Below are 16464 nucleotides of genomic sequence, written 5' to 3'. Positions count from 1 at the left end.
TTCCAAATCATCAAACTATGTGATATTTGTATTAAATTTTCTTGAATCTCTCGCATATTTTACCGTTGGTCATCCTGACTGCGAAATAATAAAATCAAATGCAGTGTTGATAATAAATGGCCAAAGCAAGAACTAAGGCCATAAAACGACATACTAAGTGCATTGTTGTTCTCTCTCTCTCTCCCCCTCTCTCTCTCTCTCTCTCTCTCTCTCTCTCTCTCTCTCTCTCTCTCTCTCTCTCTCCCCGACTGCTGTATGCCGTGATATCTAAATATATAATTTGAAGATATTTATTTTTCTCTCCGTGCAGTATTTTCTTTTAACATCATGACTAAACCATCAGATTACCGTGAAATCTCAGATGCTGAGCTCAAAATTCTCCAAAGCACGAACACAGTTATTATGTTCCGTTTATGAATATAAATAATAAATTGAAAGGAATGCCAGTGCTACAGCACACGAATCTTTTACGCACCCATTTGTTAATAATAAAATCTCCTTTACGTGTACGTTCATTTAGGTTAAGGGTAATCGTCCTTCTATCAAACTGTAATGCAACAGGTGAGCATTAAACTTATTTGTCAAAACCTGTCAGATGAAAATTATCACAAAATCCTTCTATATGGAGTAATTCCTCGTGACTGCTTACATTGAATTCAGATGCTTAAGAAATAAGTTTCTTAAACCAATGGAGTTGGTAATTCCTTTTATTTAATTTAATCTGAACAGAAGAAGAAATAACATCCATACAACATAAACGTTTCATTTGCAATCTGTCTTGGATGATGAGAATGATAATTTATTACCTTTCTTTTAAAATGAAAATGCAATAAGATGTTATTATTAGAATTACCCCAATGTATATCCGATGGAACAAGTCGTGAAGGCAGTTAACTTGTTCAATAGGTTTCCAAAGAATCACTTGACTGTATGGCCCCAGGCAAACACGTGGCTGCAATTAGGTATATTTTCCTTTGCCCCAGTTTTAATACAAAGCTAAACATACTAGCGCCATCTATTGTTTTTATTTACAAAACCTTCAAGGAAGATCATCTCTTAAAACCATTTTATTGATAAATTGTAGAAAAATGATTTCCTCATAAAAACGAAACAGATATAATAGCTATTGAACTTGAATTGATAAAAGCAATTTAATTGATTAGGGAGCAATATGACCCTAGGGATAGAGACGATATATTGTATTATCAAAGGAAATATATATCACGAACCAATACATGACTTTTATATCATAAAAAAACTAGACAAAATTTCAAAATGAAACTAATCAAGTTCATCAAACCTTGCATTTGCTGTTGCTCCACGTTTCCATGAATTTTATGGTAGGTGACCCCTACTAGGATATAATCAATTCAAAATGGTAATTAACAAACATGAACTGCTGTCTTTTAACTGTAGTGGATATAAAGCTATTTATTGATCAATGAAGACATCATAATTCATGAGGTCATTTGAGTTCAAACCCCATCTAAATAACTCCACATGATCAAGCCCTTGCCCGATTGAGTTCAACTCTGATGTTCTAACTCAAATTAAAGTTGTATGAAGTGTTTACATTAGTTGCAAAATAACTAAGAAGGCTAGACCAGATCTTATTGAACTATATGCTAAGTGTACTAACGTTCCATCTCTCTCTCTCTCTCTCTCTCTCTCTCTCTCTCTCTCTCTCTCTCTCTCTCTCTTTTATATCCAGGCTTTTGCTGCTTAATGAATTTCTGTACATAAACGAGTTGTAAATCTCAGAACAGTATCTTATATCAAGATCAACATCTTTATAAAAACTCACAGCTTTTAACAATATTTAGGATCTAACGACATTTTCTGATAAAGCAGTATATGTTCATGAAGTTTACTTTATATTTATTTGTGAAATAAAAAAACAGCATATCATCTCATGTTCGTGATGAAATTACCCATAACATAGAATTCTAACCTTCGTTCTACTTATGGCTATAACTACAAAACAAACATCTTTTTATAACAAGACTTATGGCTATAAAAACAAAACGAATATTTTTTCTTTATGACAAGAGACGTCACCTAAGTTTCAGATTTCCTCTAGGGCAACTGAGCACTTGATAGAAATATAAATTTTCATGACTTCAACTGAAAACTTAACGAAGCTAAGAAAATACGAGGACTCCTATAGGAAACATATTGACGCCACTAAAGCAATTGCCTTCAATGAAAATTGCCTCAGAAATATAAGTATTGTACATAACAATGTATGCTATTTTAAAGGAAAAATTTGATTATCCAGTTACACATGTCCAACTGTATGTTAAGATACGTTACGGAAAATCCATCCTTATTTCAATTAGGATTAATAGAGTTCCTGGCTGTAATGCTGAAGTCGAGCAAAGGACGGATTAAAAATGAATCCTTCCCAGTTGATTAGAGTTATGACTTGAACGAAATTAATTCGAATGTATTGGATTTCAGCTGATCCATAAAAGCAAATGTAACTTTGATAAAAATTGTGACCAAATAAACTATTCAAACTATCGCTTTGGTACCAACCGTTTACCAATTTTATCTCATCAGGAGAAAAAAAAATATTCTAACACTATCAACATCATGGATGAAAGTAATAGAATTTACTCTTTAGAAAAAAAAAACACGAAAATAATATTGCTAAGCTTAATTAATGCGAAGATATATTGCTGGAACAAGCCGAGAAAGGCAGTTAACTTGTTTTCAAGATATAGCCGGAATAAATATCCACGTGGCTACCATAAGGTGCATTTTCCCTTATCTTTCTTTTTCCGTAATTTTGACCTACTAACGCCATCTATTAATGGTATTTAGAAGTAGTGGCAGACGGTAAATTATTTTAAAAAATGTCAGTTTTCTTGATAGCTGTAGAAATATTTACCCTTTAAAGTCAAAAGAACATTATATATTTTTCTCCTTAAATCAAAACAAAAGAAATTTTGACCAATATATTAAAAACAAAACTTTGAAATTCTTCATCCATTCTTGACAATTTATACAAATAAATGTGAATTGTTAAATGGACAAAATTTGATATGGAACCCAAATAGATATGAGCTGGGATCAATATGACCATAAATTTGGAGCCCAAAATAATGTGACTTGGGGGCAATATGATCATACATTTGGAGCCCAAAATAATGTCAGTTGGGAGCAATATGACCATAACTATTTTAAAATATTTTAAAATATGTCAGATTTCTTGATAGCTGTAGCAATATTTACCCTTTGAAGTCAAAAGAACATTATATTTTTTTCTCCTTAAATCAAAACAAAAGAAATTTTGACCAATATATTAAAAACAAAACTTTGAAATTCTTCATCCATTCTTGACAATACCGAAGAGGGGCAGAGTCCATGTCGAGAAGGAAACAGAATTGCAACTTTGCCATGTCGATAACATATGAGAATCTATTTCCCGTCTCGACGACTTGAACGAATTCGACAAATTCATTGACTTCGATGACGACGACGACGATAATAATAATAATAATAATAATAATAATAACAATAATAATAACAATATAATAATAATAATAATAACAATAATAATAACAATATAATAATAATAATAATAACAATAATAATAATTATAATTATAATAATGATGATGATGATGATAATAATAATGATTCATATATCAATTAATGTTTTCGTGAAAAGAAAATAGCCTATTGAATAGAACTAAATGCAAACGTGCTGGTTTTACAAGAATCTCCTTAAATATTATATGACAACTTTGCTATCTATTAGAGTTGTGGGAGAACTGCATGTTACTACTTTTTTTTCGAAATGAACATATTCTGAAGTGAAAAAAAAAAACATTTATCCTCAAGTGATTTTAACAATATAAATCCTGTTTTAAATACTCTACCATTTTTATAAAGGAAATCATATCTGATTCATCTGCTAAGGGCCCGAATTTATAAAGATATCAGATCCTAGTTATATATTCATTTAATAAAAACATTGCTGTATTTCTATCTCTTGCTTTTCATAGGCCTGAAATTCAACCTGGATACATTAGCATTTATACGAGAAGGTAACCTTGCAAAGGAGATCAGCTTTTGAGTTCATCTATCACAATTTAAGAAAGAATTAAAGGATGTATTATTTTCTTTGAAATACTAAAACGTTTTATTTCGGAATTGCAATACAAATATTTCATTTTCCTAAATATAAATTCTTGAGTCTTCTGCGTTACTCAAATAAATATGACCATTTATTTGGAACCCCAAATAATGCGAGTTGGGAGCAACATGACCATAAATTTGGAGCCCAAAGTAATGTAAGTTGGGAGTCATATGAACATAAATTTGGAGACCAAAATACTGAGTTGGGAGCAATATGGCAATAACGTTGGAGCCCAAAATAATATGAGTTGGGAGCAATATGACCATAAAGTGAAGCCCAAAATAATGTGAGTTGGGAGCTATATGAATATAAATTTGGAGCGCAAAATAATGTGAGTTGGGAGCAATATGACCATATAGTTGGAACCCAAAATAATGTGATTTGGAGGTAATATGACCATAAAGTTGGAGACCAAAATAATTTGAGTAGGGAATAATATGACAATAAATTTGGACTCCAAAATAATGTGAGTTGGGAGCAATATGACCAAATAGGTGGAGCACAAATAATGTGAGTTTGGAGCAATATGATTTTATATATGGAACCCAAATAGATATGAGCTGGGATCAATATGACCATAAATTTGGAACCCAAAATAATGTGACTTGGGAGCAATATGGTCATACATTTGGAGCCCAAAATAATGTCAGTTGGGAGCAATATGACCATAAATTTGGACCCCATAATAATGTGAGCTAAGAGCAATGAGACCATAAATTTGGAGCCCAAAATAATGTGACTTGGGAGCAAAATGACCATAAATTTGGAGCCCAAAATAAAGTCAGTTGGGAGCAATATGACCATAAAGGTGAAGCCCAAAATAATGTCAGCTGGGAGCAATATGACCTTAAATTTGGAGCCAAAAATATTGAGTTGGGAGCAATATGACCATAAATTTGGAGTCCAAAATAAAGTCAGTTGGGAGCAGTATGACCATATATTTGGAACCCAAAATAAAGTCAGTTGGGAGCAATATGATCATGAATGTGAAGACCAAATCAATGGTTTCTCCTAGGATAAAAACTTGTAATTCAGATTTGATTCCCCTCAGTTAAGCATCATGGGTTTATTATGTTTAATATTTAAATGTCACTCATTAATGGCAGAGACAAGGGACAGTGACAATGTCCTAAAAAGCCCTTGAGGCTGACCATATACTTTTGATCAGCGCCCAAACCCTCTATCCACTTAAGTCTGGACCAGGGAGGGCCAGGCAATGGTTGCTAATGAATCAGCAGGTAGGCCTATAGGCTCCCCTACCCACCCCTATCATCCTTGGCTCACAAGAATAGTGAAGTTGCAGACACTACAAGAAATGATCAAGTCTGTGTGGGTCTCGAAACTAGGTCCAGCAGATAGCTAGACAGGGACATTTCCAATAGGCTACCACAAACTTATGTGCTTGTAATAACTTCTAATTGGATCTATTAACCATTTGTAATGAAAAATATTTACATATAATTTCAACATAACATTCTATGAATGGCTATAACTACAAGTTTTATGGTTAAATGATATTATGAATATTTTTTATGATAAGCCACCAAAGAATTAAAGTATGGAAGTCTTAATGTCTATTTAGAATGATCATGGATGATTGCGATAAAATATGAAATTCCTGAAATATCTTATAATTCAAGAAAGTTACAATTAGGGTTTGATATTTTAATAATCGCAAACAAAGTTTTTACATACCTGATATATATGGCCACGAAAACCGTATATTATTTTATTTTATTTCTATTTTCAGCTAGTTTTTCTTCAAGCATTTACGCCTCAGTTGGGTAAATCAATTCCTGTTGAAATTACTATTTCATGGGAATTTACAAAAAAGAAATGAAAATAGATAGATTGCTCGTGGCAGTCGAGGGTAAATTAAAATTATGATGAAATAAATGACTTAAACTATCAGAGTTGTTGTCAAAATGTATTAACTTTACTTGACCGTAGGGAGATGATTTATTTAATATGCATTGTGTCAGAATTTCATATATAAAGATGAAAGTAATATAAATTACTATTTCAACATAAAAATACACCATGCTAATATTATTAATATTACTTAATATGTAGACATATTCATTGGAACCAAGGTGAGAAGGCAGTTAACTAGTTCACGAAGTGTCCATGGAAACTTATAGCTCAAGGCAATCACGTGGCTTGCATTAAGGTATATTTTCCTTTATCTTACCTTTCTCCGTAATGTTTGCATGCTGATGCCATCTATTATTGGTATTTAGAAGTAGTGGCTAAAGTTGAAATATTTCTAAAAACTATTGTAAATTCTAATGATATAGTGATAGAAAATAATTACCATAGAAGACCAAACAATATATTAATAACTTTGCATAAATTAATACATAGGACTTCTTGAATGACATCCTAAAACAAAATAAAAGAAAAGAATCTAAGAAATTCTTCATTCAATTCTGGAAATACCATATATGGGCGGAGCCTCAGCTGACAAGGAACATGGATTACTACACTAGCTTGGCGATTATATTAAACATTAACGAATCCTTGCTGAGTCTAATTTTAGGATATTTAACCTTTATATACCTTTATCATGCATTAATTTACAAACAGAATGAATAGATATACATATGAACAGAAAGTAACCTCATAACGTGTACATTGAGATAAAAATTTTAAAACACCAGATCAATAAACCTCTGAGGACATTCTACCGGCAACTAATAGAAATGTAGCAGATACATCTACTTTCTATGAAATGCTATAATAATTAATTTTGGAATAACCTAATAAAATCATAAAATTTAATTCTCATTATTACACGGGAATTTTCTATAAGCCTTATACTCCTAATAACAGTTATTGGCATATTTAGATCAATATTAAAGAAATTACAAGGGGTCGTGTGATTATATGTCTGGGAATACGCATATATGACGTAGTAGCCAAACGTCGGAAGGAGAAACTACCTTACCACACTAATTTGGTATCATAATGATTTAAATATGAGTAATCAGGATTATAGCAAAGAATTCTTTTAGGAGATTATTATCATAAGTGACGAAATAGGTTTCAGGTCATCAAATTATATAGTAAGCAACACATTTTCAAAACTTCCTGCCCTTATATGATTACACTATAGGTAATTTTGAAGAAGGAAATTTGGCGGATATTCTGAAAAGCGAAGGATATTTGAAACACTTTAACTTTAACCTAATTCAGACATGAACTGGGTTTATTCCACTGCATGTATGCGCACATATCGGTGCTAATTTTCATTACGAATAAAACCAAAACATACAAATCTTTAAGGATGTAACAATGATAAAACAAGTTCACAACAAACTAACATAATGTTTTCATCACTATTTTTAATCGAGTAGTAAGAGGAAAAAACCTCAGTTTACTAAACAATGTAATATCACGTTGATGCTCTCTCTCTCTCAGAATTTCTACGTTGCCTTGGCGATAACATATGAGAATCTATTTCCCATGTCAACAACTTGAACAAATTTGACAAATTCGACGATTTCATCGTTTGATGACGACAACTATAATAATAATAATAATAATAATAATAATAATAATAATAATGATAATAATAGTAGTAACAATAATAATAGTAATAATTATAATAATAATAAGAATAATAATTCATAAATCAATTAATGCTCTCGTGAAATGAAAAGATCTTATTGACTAGAGCTAAATGCAAACGTTCTGGTTTTACAAGAATCTCCTTAAATATTATATGACTAGTTTGCTACATTAGCATTTATACGAGAAGGTAACCTTACAAAGGAGACCAGCTTTTGAGTTCATCCTTCACAAATTAAGAAAAATTTAAAGGATGTGTTATTTTCTTTGAAATACTAAAACAGTTTATTTCGGAATTGCAATACAAATATTTCATTTTCCTAAATATAAATTCTTGAGTCTTCTGCGTTACTCAAAGAAATATGACCATATATTTGGAGCCCAAAATAATGTGAGTTGGGAGCAACATGACCATAAATTTGGAGCCCAAAGTAATGTAAGTTGGGAGTCATATGAACATAAATTTGGAGCCCAAAATACTGTGAGTTGGGAGCAATATGGTAATAACATTGTAGCCCAAAATAATGTGAGTTGGGAGCAATATGATCATAAAGTTTGTGCCCAAAATAATGTGAATTGGGAGCAATATGACCATACAGTGAAGCCCAAAATAATGTGAGTTGGGAGCTATATGAATATAAATTTGGAGCGCAAAATAATGTGTGTTGAGAGCAATATGACCATATAGTTGGAACCCAAAATAATGTGAGTTGGGAATAATATGACAATAAATTTGTAGCCCAAATTAATGTGAGTTGGGATCAATATGACCATAAAGTTGGAGCCCAAAATAATGTGACTTGGGAGCAATATGACCATAAATTTGGAGCCCAAAATAATGTTAGTTGGGAGCAATATGACCATAAATTTGGAGCCCAAAATAATGTCAGTTGGGAACAATATGACCATAAAGTTGGAGCCCTAAATAATATTAGTTAGGAGGAATATTACCATAAATTTGGAGCCCAAAATAATGTGAGTTTGGAGTAATATGACCATAAATTTGGAGCCCAAAATAATGCGAGTTGGGAGCAATATGACCATAAATTTGGAGCCCAAAATAATGTTAGTTGGGAGCAATATGATCATAAAATTGGAGCTCCAAATAATTTCAGTTGGGAGCAATATGACCATAAAGTCGGAGCCAATAAAAAAATAAGTAGGGAGTAATATGACCATAAAGGTGAAACCCAAAATAATGTGTTGGGAACAATATGACCATAAACTTGGAGCCCAAAATAATGTCAGTTGGGAGCAATATGACCATAAATTTTGAGTCCAAAATAAAGTCAGTTGGGAGCAGTATGTCCATATATTTGGAGCTCAACATAATGTCAGTTGGGAGCAATATGATCATAAAGTCAGAGCCCAAAATAATGTGATTTGGGAGCAATATAACCATAAAGGTGAAGCCCAAATTAATATCAGTTGGGAGCAATATGACCATAAAGTTGGAGTCCAAAATAATGTCAGTTGGGAGCAATATGACCATAAAGTTGGAGCCCAAAATAATGTCAGTTGGGAGCAATATGACCATAAAGTTGGAGCCCAAAATAAGGTCAGTTGGGAGCAATATGACCCCAAAGGTAAACCCAAAATAATGTGAGCTAGGAGCAATATGACCATAAATTCGGAGCCCAAAATATTGTGAGTTGGGAGCAGTATTACCATAAATTTGGAGTCCAAAATAAAGTCAGTTGGGAGCATTATGTCCATATATTTGGAGCCCAAAATAATGTCAGTTGGGAGCAGTATGATCATAAAGTGGGAGCCCAAAATAATGTGATTTGGGAGCAATATGACCATAGAGTTAGAGCCCAAAATAATGTCAGTTGGGAGCAATATGACCACAAAGGTGGAGCCCAAAATAATGTCAGTTGGGAGCAATATGACCCAAAAGGTAAACCCAGAATAATGTGAGCTAGGAGCAATACGACCATAAATTTGGAGCCCAAAATATTGTGAGTTGGGAGCAATATGACCATAAATTTGGAGTAGAGAGAAGAAGAGTGTCGTGTTTGTATTCAGACGACTTTTGGACCGCTCTCTGTTTTGAGTAGTTTTTCCAGTGTTCTATAGGAAGGCTACGCCTCAAAATGTAGTGAGTAACCCATGAATAGAGGTTGAATATAGTGACTGTGTTTATTGGTGTTATTTCGGTGTATTGAACTATTTATAGCCCTATTATAAGTGAACACGGTCGAAAGTAACTCGCATTCCCGAATCCTGGTCGGGGTTGGGCGACACTACCGCCATCTATTGGGGGAAAATAAGCGTCAGGAAAATGGGGACGTTTTCAGCACCGCTGAGGAGGATGGACTCCTTTGGATTACAGTTTACAGTTTATCCAACTATGGAAATAGTGAGTGATGCTCTTTTTAAGAGCATGGGACTCGCCCTGGATGAAGTGATAGGTGTGCAGTCAGTGAGTAGAAATAGAGTAATAGTAAAAGTGGTACCTAGCGTATTTAAGAAACTGATGGAGAGATATGAAGACAAGGAATTCAGTTTAGACAAGAGTGGAACTGTTCAAGTTAAGAATCTAAGTTCATCCATAACATACGTATCAATAAGGAATGCACCATTCGAAATGCCAGATGATGTTTTAACTCTAGTTTTGTCGAGATATGGAAAAGTTGAGAATGTAAGAAAAAACAGGTTTTCATATGGCCCCTTTAAAGGATTATTAACAGGTGTTCGGACGGCTGCAATGCGGTTAAAGGAAAATATCCCTTCTTCTATAACAACCCATGGTTATGCTATGTCCTTTATTTATAATGGACAACTACGTACATGCTATAGATGCGGAGCAGAAGGACACATGATAAAGGATTGTGAGTATGAAATGAGTAGACCCATGTTAAGTGAAGAAGAATTCCCAGAAATCAACCAAAATAGGAGAAAGACCGGAAAGGGCTTATCAGGAAGAGAAGGAAAAAAGATCCAGGAACATGAAGATATTGTAGAAGTAGAAATTGGAGATGAAGGGGAACAAGTTGAAAATCCCCAATCCGCTCTTCCAGTTGTAGAAGAAAGGAAGGGAATACCAAACGAGAAGAACGAAAAGCCTGTTAATGACGACTGCGACGATGACACAGAAGAGTATTATCAGTGTGAAGGAACTATTAAATCACAGGAGATTGGAACATGTGAAATGAAAACTACATTAGTGGAAGCAATGGTTCACCATGCAATAGATGAAGACGTTAAAGAAAATGCAATAAATCTAGGAAATGATGTAGATAATATAAATGACCGAGACAATGAGGAGGAATATACAAATGTTAATACTTGTCAAAATACTACCGAGGAATGTGGGATTGTAAGCGAGGAAAGAGAAATCGCTGATTTGGAATTAGATGAAACTCCGGTTCTAACCGATGTTGAGAAGGAAAGTGGGACTTGGCATACTAAACAGGGTGTTGGCAATGAATTACGAATAACTCTTAAAAAGGATAAGGCAATGGACACGAAAAATGTTGATGTTTCGGATGAAAGTGATTCCTCGGACAACATGTATAGAAATCGTTCTAAGAAACCAAAGCATTGTTAAAGTTTTTGTTTCTATGTTCACCTTTTCCCCTTCAACACCTTGACATTCAATACATACATGTTAAATGTTGCCACAATAAATGTAAATGAATTGAATAATGTAAATAAGCAGATGAAGTTAATTAATTTCATGTTTTTGTATAAGCTTGATATCATTTTTATTCAAGAGCACAATATTAAAGATAGAAGTAAATTTGAATACCTAGAAAAGTATTGTCAGATTCTCATAAATTATTCTCAAAATCTTAAAGGAGGTTTAGCTATACTTGTTAATAATACATCCAATGTGGAAATTTTAAATTCAGAAATTGATGTAAATGGTTTTGTTTTAAGTGCGGTATGTAGAGTTTCAAATGACCGAATTCAACTTTTGAATGTATATGCACCCTCAGGCAGTGATAAAAAACGAGAAAGAGAAAAATTGTTTGGCAATGATATTTTATATTTCTTAAGAAACAATATTAGTAATATAATAATGGGCGGAGATTGGAATAGCATTACAAGCATGAGAGATTGCTCAAATCCTGATAATGATCTGCTGTCAAAATCGTTTCTGGACCTAAAAAATAGTTTAAAATTGAAGGATGCTTGGTTTATCATAAATCACCAAACTGAATATACTTTTCTGAGAGAGAATTATGGTTCTAGACTGGATAGGTTTTATGTCAAAGACTTCCAAAATAATATCTGTAACATTCATACAGTTCCTTTGAGTTGGTCAGATCACTGTGCTGTAAAATTATCTTTAAGATTAGAAAATATTGTAAAAATAGGGAAGGGATACTGGAAATTGAACTGTAGTATACTTGAAAATGATATCACCGCAGATAATTTTACTATATGCTGGGAATTTATTCGAAGAAAGAAATGTAATTTTGACAATATAATTTTGTGGTGGGAATTTGCAAAAAATGAACTTAAGAAATTCTTCATGAAATGCTCAAAACAAGTAAATAAGCAAAAATACGGTCTGTTAAATCTCCTAAATTATCAGTTTATGCAAGAAATGGGGAAATCTAGTTTAGAGCCTGGTAATCTTGATATTGCAAATCAGCTAAAATCAAGAATAAATGATATTCAAAATGAAATATGTGAAGGTATAAAGGTAAGGGCTAAAGTTGAAAACCATTTGAAAGGGGAGCAGGTATCGGCATATCTACTTGGAAGAGAGAAAGGGGCAAGAGGTTTTTTAAGTAAGATAAAGAGAGATGATGGGAGTGAAATAACAAGCCCAAAAGCCATCATGGATTATGTGAGAGAACATTTTGAGAATTTATTCAGGAAAGAAGAATGTGATATGGATAGGCAAAATGAATTCTTGAATATTATAGAGAATGTTATAGGAGATGAACATAATACAATATTAACAAAAACAGTAAGTGAAACAGAAGTGTTAGACGCCATTCGGGGCATGAAAAATGGCAAAAGCCCGGGGATAGATGGATTGCCGGTTGAGTTTTATAAGAAATGTTGGAATATTGTTAAAGGGGATTTTATTGAAATGATAAAATTTGTGTTCCGGAACAAGAATGTTTCAAAGATGAACAATGGGGTTATATCCATCATACCTAAAGAAGGGGATTTAGATATAATTAATAACTGGAGACCCTTGACAATGTTAAATGTTGATTTTAAGATAATAACAAGAATTATATCAAGACGGATTAAAAAGGTCTTACATTTGATGATATCACAGGAACAATTTTGTTGTGTTGAAAATAGATCAATCAACAATTTGAACTTTTTTATTAGAGATTTAATATTCTATTTAAATGAAAGTAACACAAATGCAGCCTTGATGAACTTGGATTGGTCAAAGGCATTTGATCGTGTTGATCATAATTTTCTATTTAGAATACTGCAAAGCTTTGGGTTTGATAATGATGTTGTTAATTGGATTAAAATGTTATATTCAGGTGCTGAAAGTGTATTATGTATAAATGGTCATATCTCTGACCCTTTTCCTGTCAATAAGTCTGTAAGGCAAGGTTGTCCATTATCTATGATGTTGTTTATCATTTATCAGGAAGTATTTTACAGAATGATTAAGAAGAGGTTGTTTAATTATGGTTTACAATTGCCAAATGATTTGCATGTATTATTGCTAGGTTATGCAGACGACTCTGTTATAATTATTACTTGTGATATGGCACTAAAGGAATGTTTCAATGTTATCAGAGAGTATGAGAACGCTTCAGGTGCAGTTCTCAATAGAGGTAAAACTTCCATTTTTGGTCTTTGTAACTGGAAAGAGAGGGTAGCATGGATAGATTATGGTTTAAAAGTATTGAAAAGTTGTTGTAAAATTTTAGGCATATATCATAGCAACGATTATCAGCAGAGTCTAGATTTGAACTGGAATATATTAGAAAGTAACATAAATAAAATCATTGGGATCTATCATAGCCGAAAATTAACAATGTTTCAAAGAGCAATAATTGTAAATTGTAAAATTCTTGCAAAATTGTGGTATACGGTACATGTATACCCAGCTCCAGTAGATTATGTAAAACGAATTCAGAAAAGTATTTTCAAATATTTGTGGAGCAGCAACTGTGAACCTGTTGCAAGGAAAACTATGTTTTTGTCAAAATTAAGGGGTGGCTGTGGAATTATTGACATCCAGTGTAAAGCAAGGTCAATCATGTTTAGTACATTTCTAAAATGTTTAAAAGATCGTTGTTTTGGTTACCAAATAATTATTTATTATTGTAAAGTCAGAGCAACCTACCTTATAGAAAATGAATGCCAATATCAGGATTGCACTATTTTTACACCAAGTTTTTATGAAAGTATGATAAATATATTACGAAGTGTTATTAAGATGACCTCTTATCCCCAGATAAGAACGAAAGTGGTATATGAACATTTAATGAAAAACAGTGAATATGTTCCAAATATTGAAAAATTGTATCCACTATTCAACTGGAAACTAATTTGGGAACATGTAAATAATAAGTATATAGAAAATAAAAGTAGAGAAATTTTGTTTAAGTATGTTCATGAAATTTTAAGTACAAATGATAGGCTAGTTATGATGAAAATAAAAGATGTTAAGGAATGCGGTTGTGGATACATAGAAACTAACATGCATTTGGTATATTTCTGTCCTTTGGTTAAGAATTTGTTATCCTGGGTATTCGAATTGCTTAGAAAATGTTGTAAATTGAAAACTAATAACAGGTTAAGGATTATAAAACTAGATTTTGAAGCTAATTCAAACAGAGATGAAAATACAGCAATGGTAATAATAGCAGATTTTATTTCAAGTATCTGGATGGCAAGACAATTGGGAATAAGTGCTGAACAGCAAATTATTAAGTGTATGAAGAATAGATTGTTAAATACATTTAATGTAAATATTATTGGGTATAAGAATCGTGTTAAAAATATTTTCACAAATCAGTATGTTTCTAACTTGAAAACATATTTAGAAAGATAATAAAATAAAAATATAATTTTATCATATAATAGATGTTATAATGTATATACAAAAATGTAAAATATAATTTGTTAAGGAATATTTCTTTATAAAAGGAAAAAAATGTATGTTAAGAAAATGTAATTGTATTTTCATAATAAAAGATAAAAAAAAAAAAATTTGGAGTCCAAAATAAAGTCAGTTGGGAGCAATATGACCGTAAAGGTGAAGCCCAAAATAATGGTTTCTCCTAGGATAAAAACTTGTAATTCATATTTGTTTCCCTCTCAGTCAAGTATCCCGGGTTTATTATGTTTAATGTTTAAATGTTACTCATTAATGGCAGAGGCAAGAGACAGTGACAATGCCCTAGCAAGCCCTTGAGTCTGACCATATACTTTTGATCAGCCCCCAAACCCTCTATCCACTTAAGTCAGGACCAGGGAGGGCCAGGCAATGGTTGCTAACGAATCAGCAGGTAGACCTATAGGCTCCCCTACCCACCCCTATCATCCTTGGCTCACAAGAATAGTGAGGTTGCAGACACTACAAGAAATGATCAAGTCAGTGTGGGTCTCGAAACCAGGTCCAGCAGATAGCTAGACAGGGACGTTTCCAATAGGCTACCACAAACTTATGTGCTTGTAATAATTTCTAATTGGATCTATTATCCATTTGTAATGAAAAATATTCACATATAATTTCAACATAACATTCTATGAATGGCTATAACTACAAGTTTTATGGTTAAATGATATTATGAATATTTTTTATGATAAGCCACCAAAGAATTAAAGTATGGAAGTCTTAGTGTCTATTTAAAATGATCATGGATGATTGTGATAAACAATGACATTCCTGAAATATCTTATGATTCAAGAAAATTACAATTAGGGTTTGATATTATAATAATCGCATAAAAGTTTTTACATACCTGATATATATGGCCACGAAAACCGTATATTATTTTATTTTATTTCTGTTTTCAATTAGTTTTTCTTCAAGTATTTACGCCTCGGTTGGGTAAATCAATTCCTGTTGAAATTACTATTTCATGAGAATTTACAAAAAAGAAATTAAAATAGATAGATTGCTCGTGGCAGTTGAGGGTAAATTAAAATTATGATGAAATAAATGACTTAAACTATCAGAGTTGTTGTCAAAATGTATTAACTTTACTTGACCATAGGGAGAAGACTTATTTAATATGCATTGTGTCAGAATTTCATATATAAAGATGAAAGTAATATAAATTACTATTCCAACACAAAAATACCCCCATGCTAATAATATCAATATTACTTATTATGTAGACATATTCATTAGAAACAACCCGAGAAGGCAGTTAACTAGTTCACTAAGTATCCAAGGAAACTTGTAGCCCAAGGCAACCACGTGGCTTGCATTAAGGTATATTTTCCTTTATCTTACCTTTCTCCGTAATGTTTGCATGCTGATGCCATCTATTGTTGGTATTTAGAAGTAGTGGCAAAAGTTGAAATATTTCTAAAAACTATTGTAAATTTTAATAATATAGTGATAAAAATTATTTACCATAAAAGACCAAACAATATAATAATAACTTTGCATGAATCAATACATAGGACTTCTCGAATAACATCCTAAAGCAAAATAAAAGAAAAGAATCTAGGAAATTCCTCATTCAATTCTGGAAATACCATATATGGGCGGAGCCTCAGCTGACAAGGAACATGGATTACTACACTAGCTTGGCGAGTATGTTAAACATTAGCGAATCCTTGATGCGTCTAATT

The 16464-nt window shown here is 32.4% G+C and overlaps 1 long non-coding RNA gene across 2 annotated transcripts in view; it reads right to left on the bottom strand.

Annotated features, from left to right (window-relative positions):
• Positions 1-16258, bottom strand: part of LOC137640672 (uncharacterized) — a 19776-nt gene extending 3518 nt beyond the window's left edge. The window contains exon 1 of one of the 2 annotated variants that reach the window (XR_011044443.1): positions 16121-16258. This is a non-coding gene — a long non-coding RNA (uncharacterized lncRNA). Of the gene's footprint in view, positions 1-6337; positions 6471-16120 lie in introns of those variants that run through there. The other variant, XR_011044442.1, reaches the window with a different exon arrangement.
• Positions 16259-16464: the final 206 nt, after the last annotated feature.

The sequence above is a fragment of the Palaemon carinicauda genome, chromosome 5, assembly GCF_036898095.1.
Source record: "Palaemon carinicauda isolate YSFRI2023 chromosome 5, ASM3689809v2, whole genome shotgun sequence".
Classification (NCBI taxonomy): domain Eukaryota; kingdom Metazoa; phylum Arthropoda; class Malacostraca; order Decapoda; family Palaemonidae; genus Palaemon; species Palaemon carinicauda.
The sequence above is the reverse complement of the archived record's forward strand: the minus strand, read 5'-3'. Positions and strand labels throughout refer to the sequence as shown.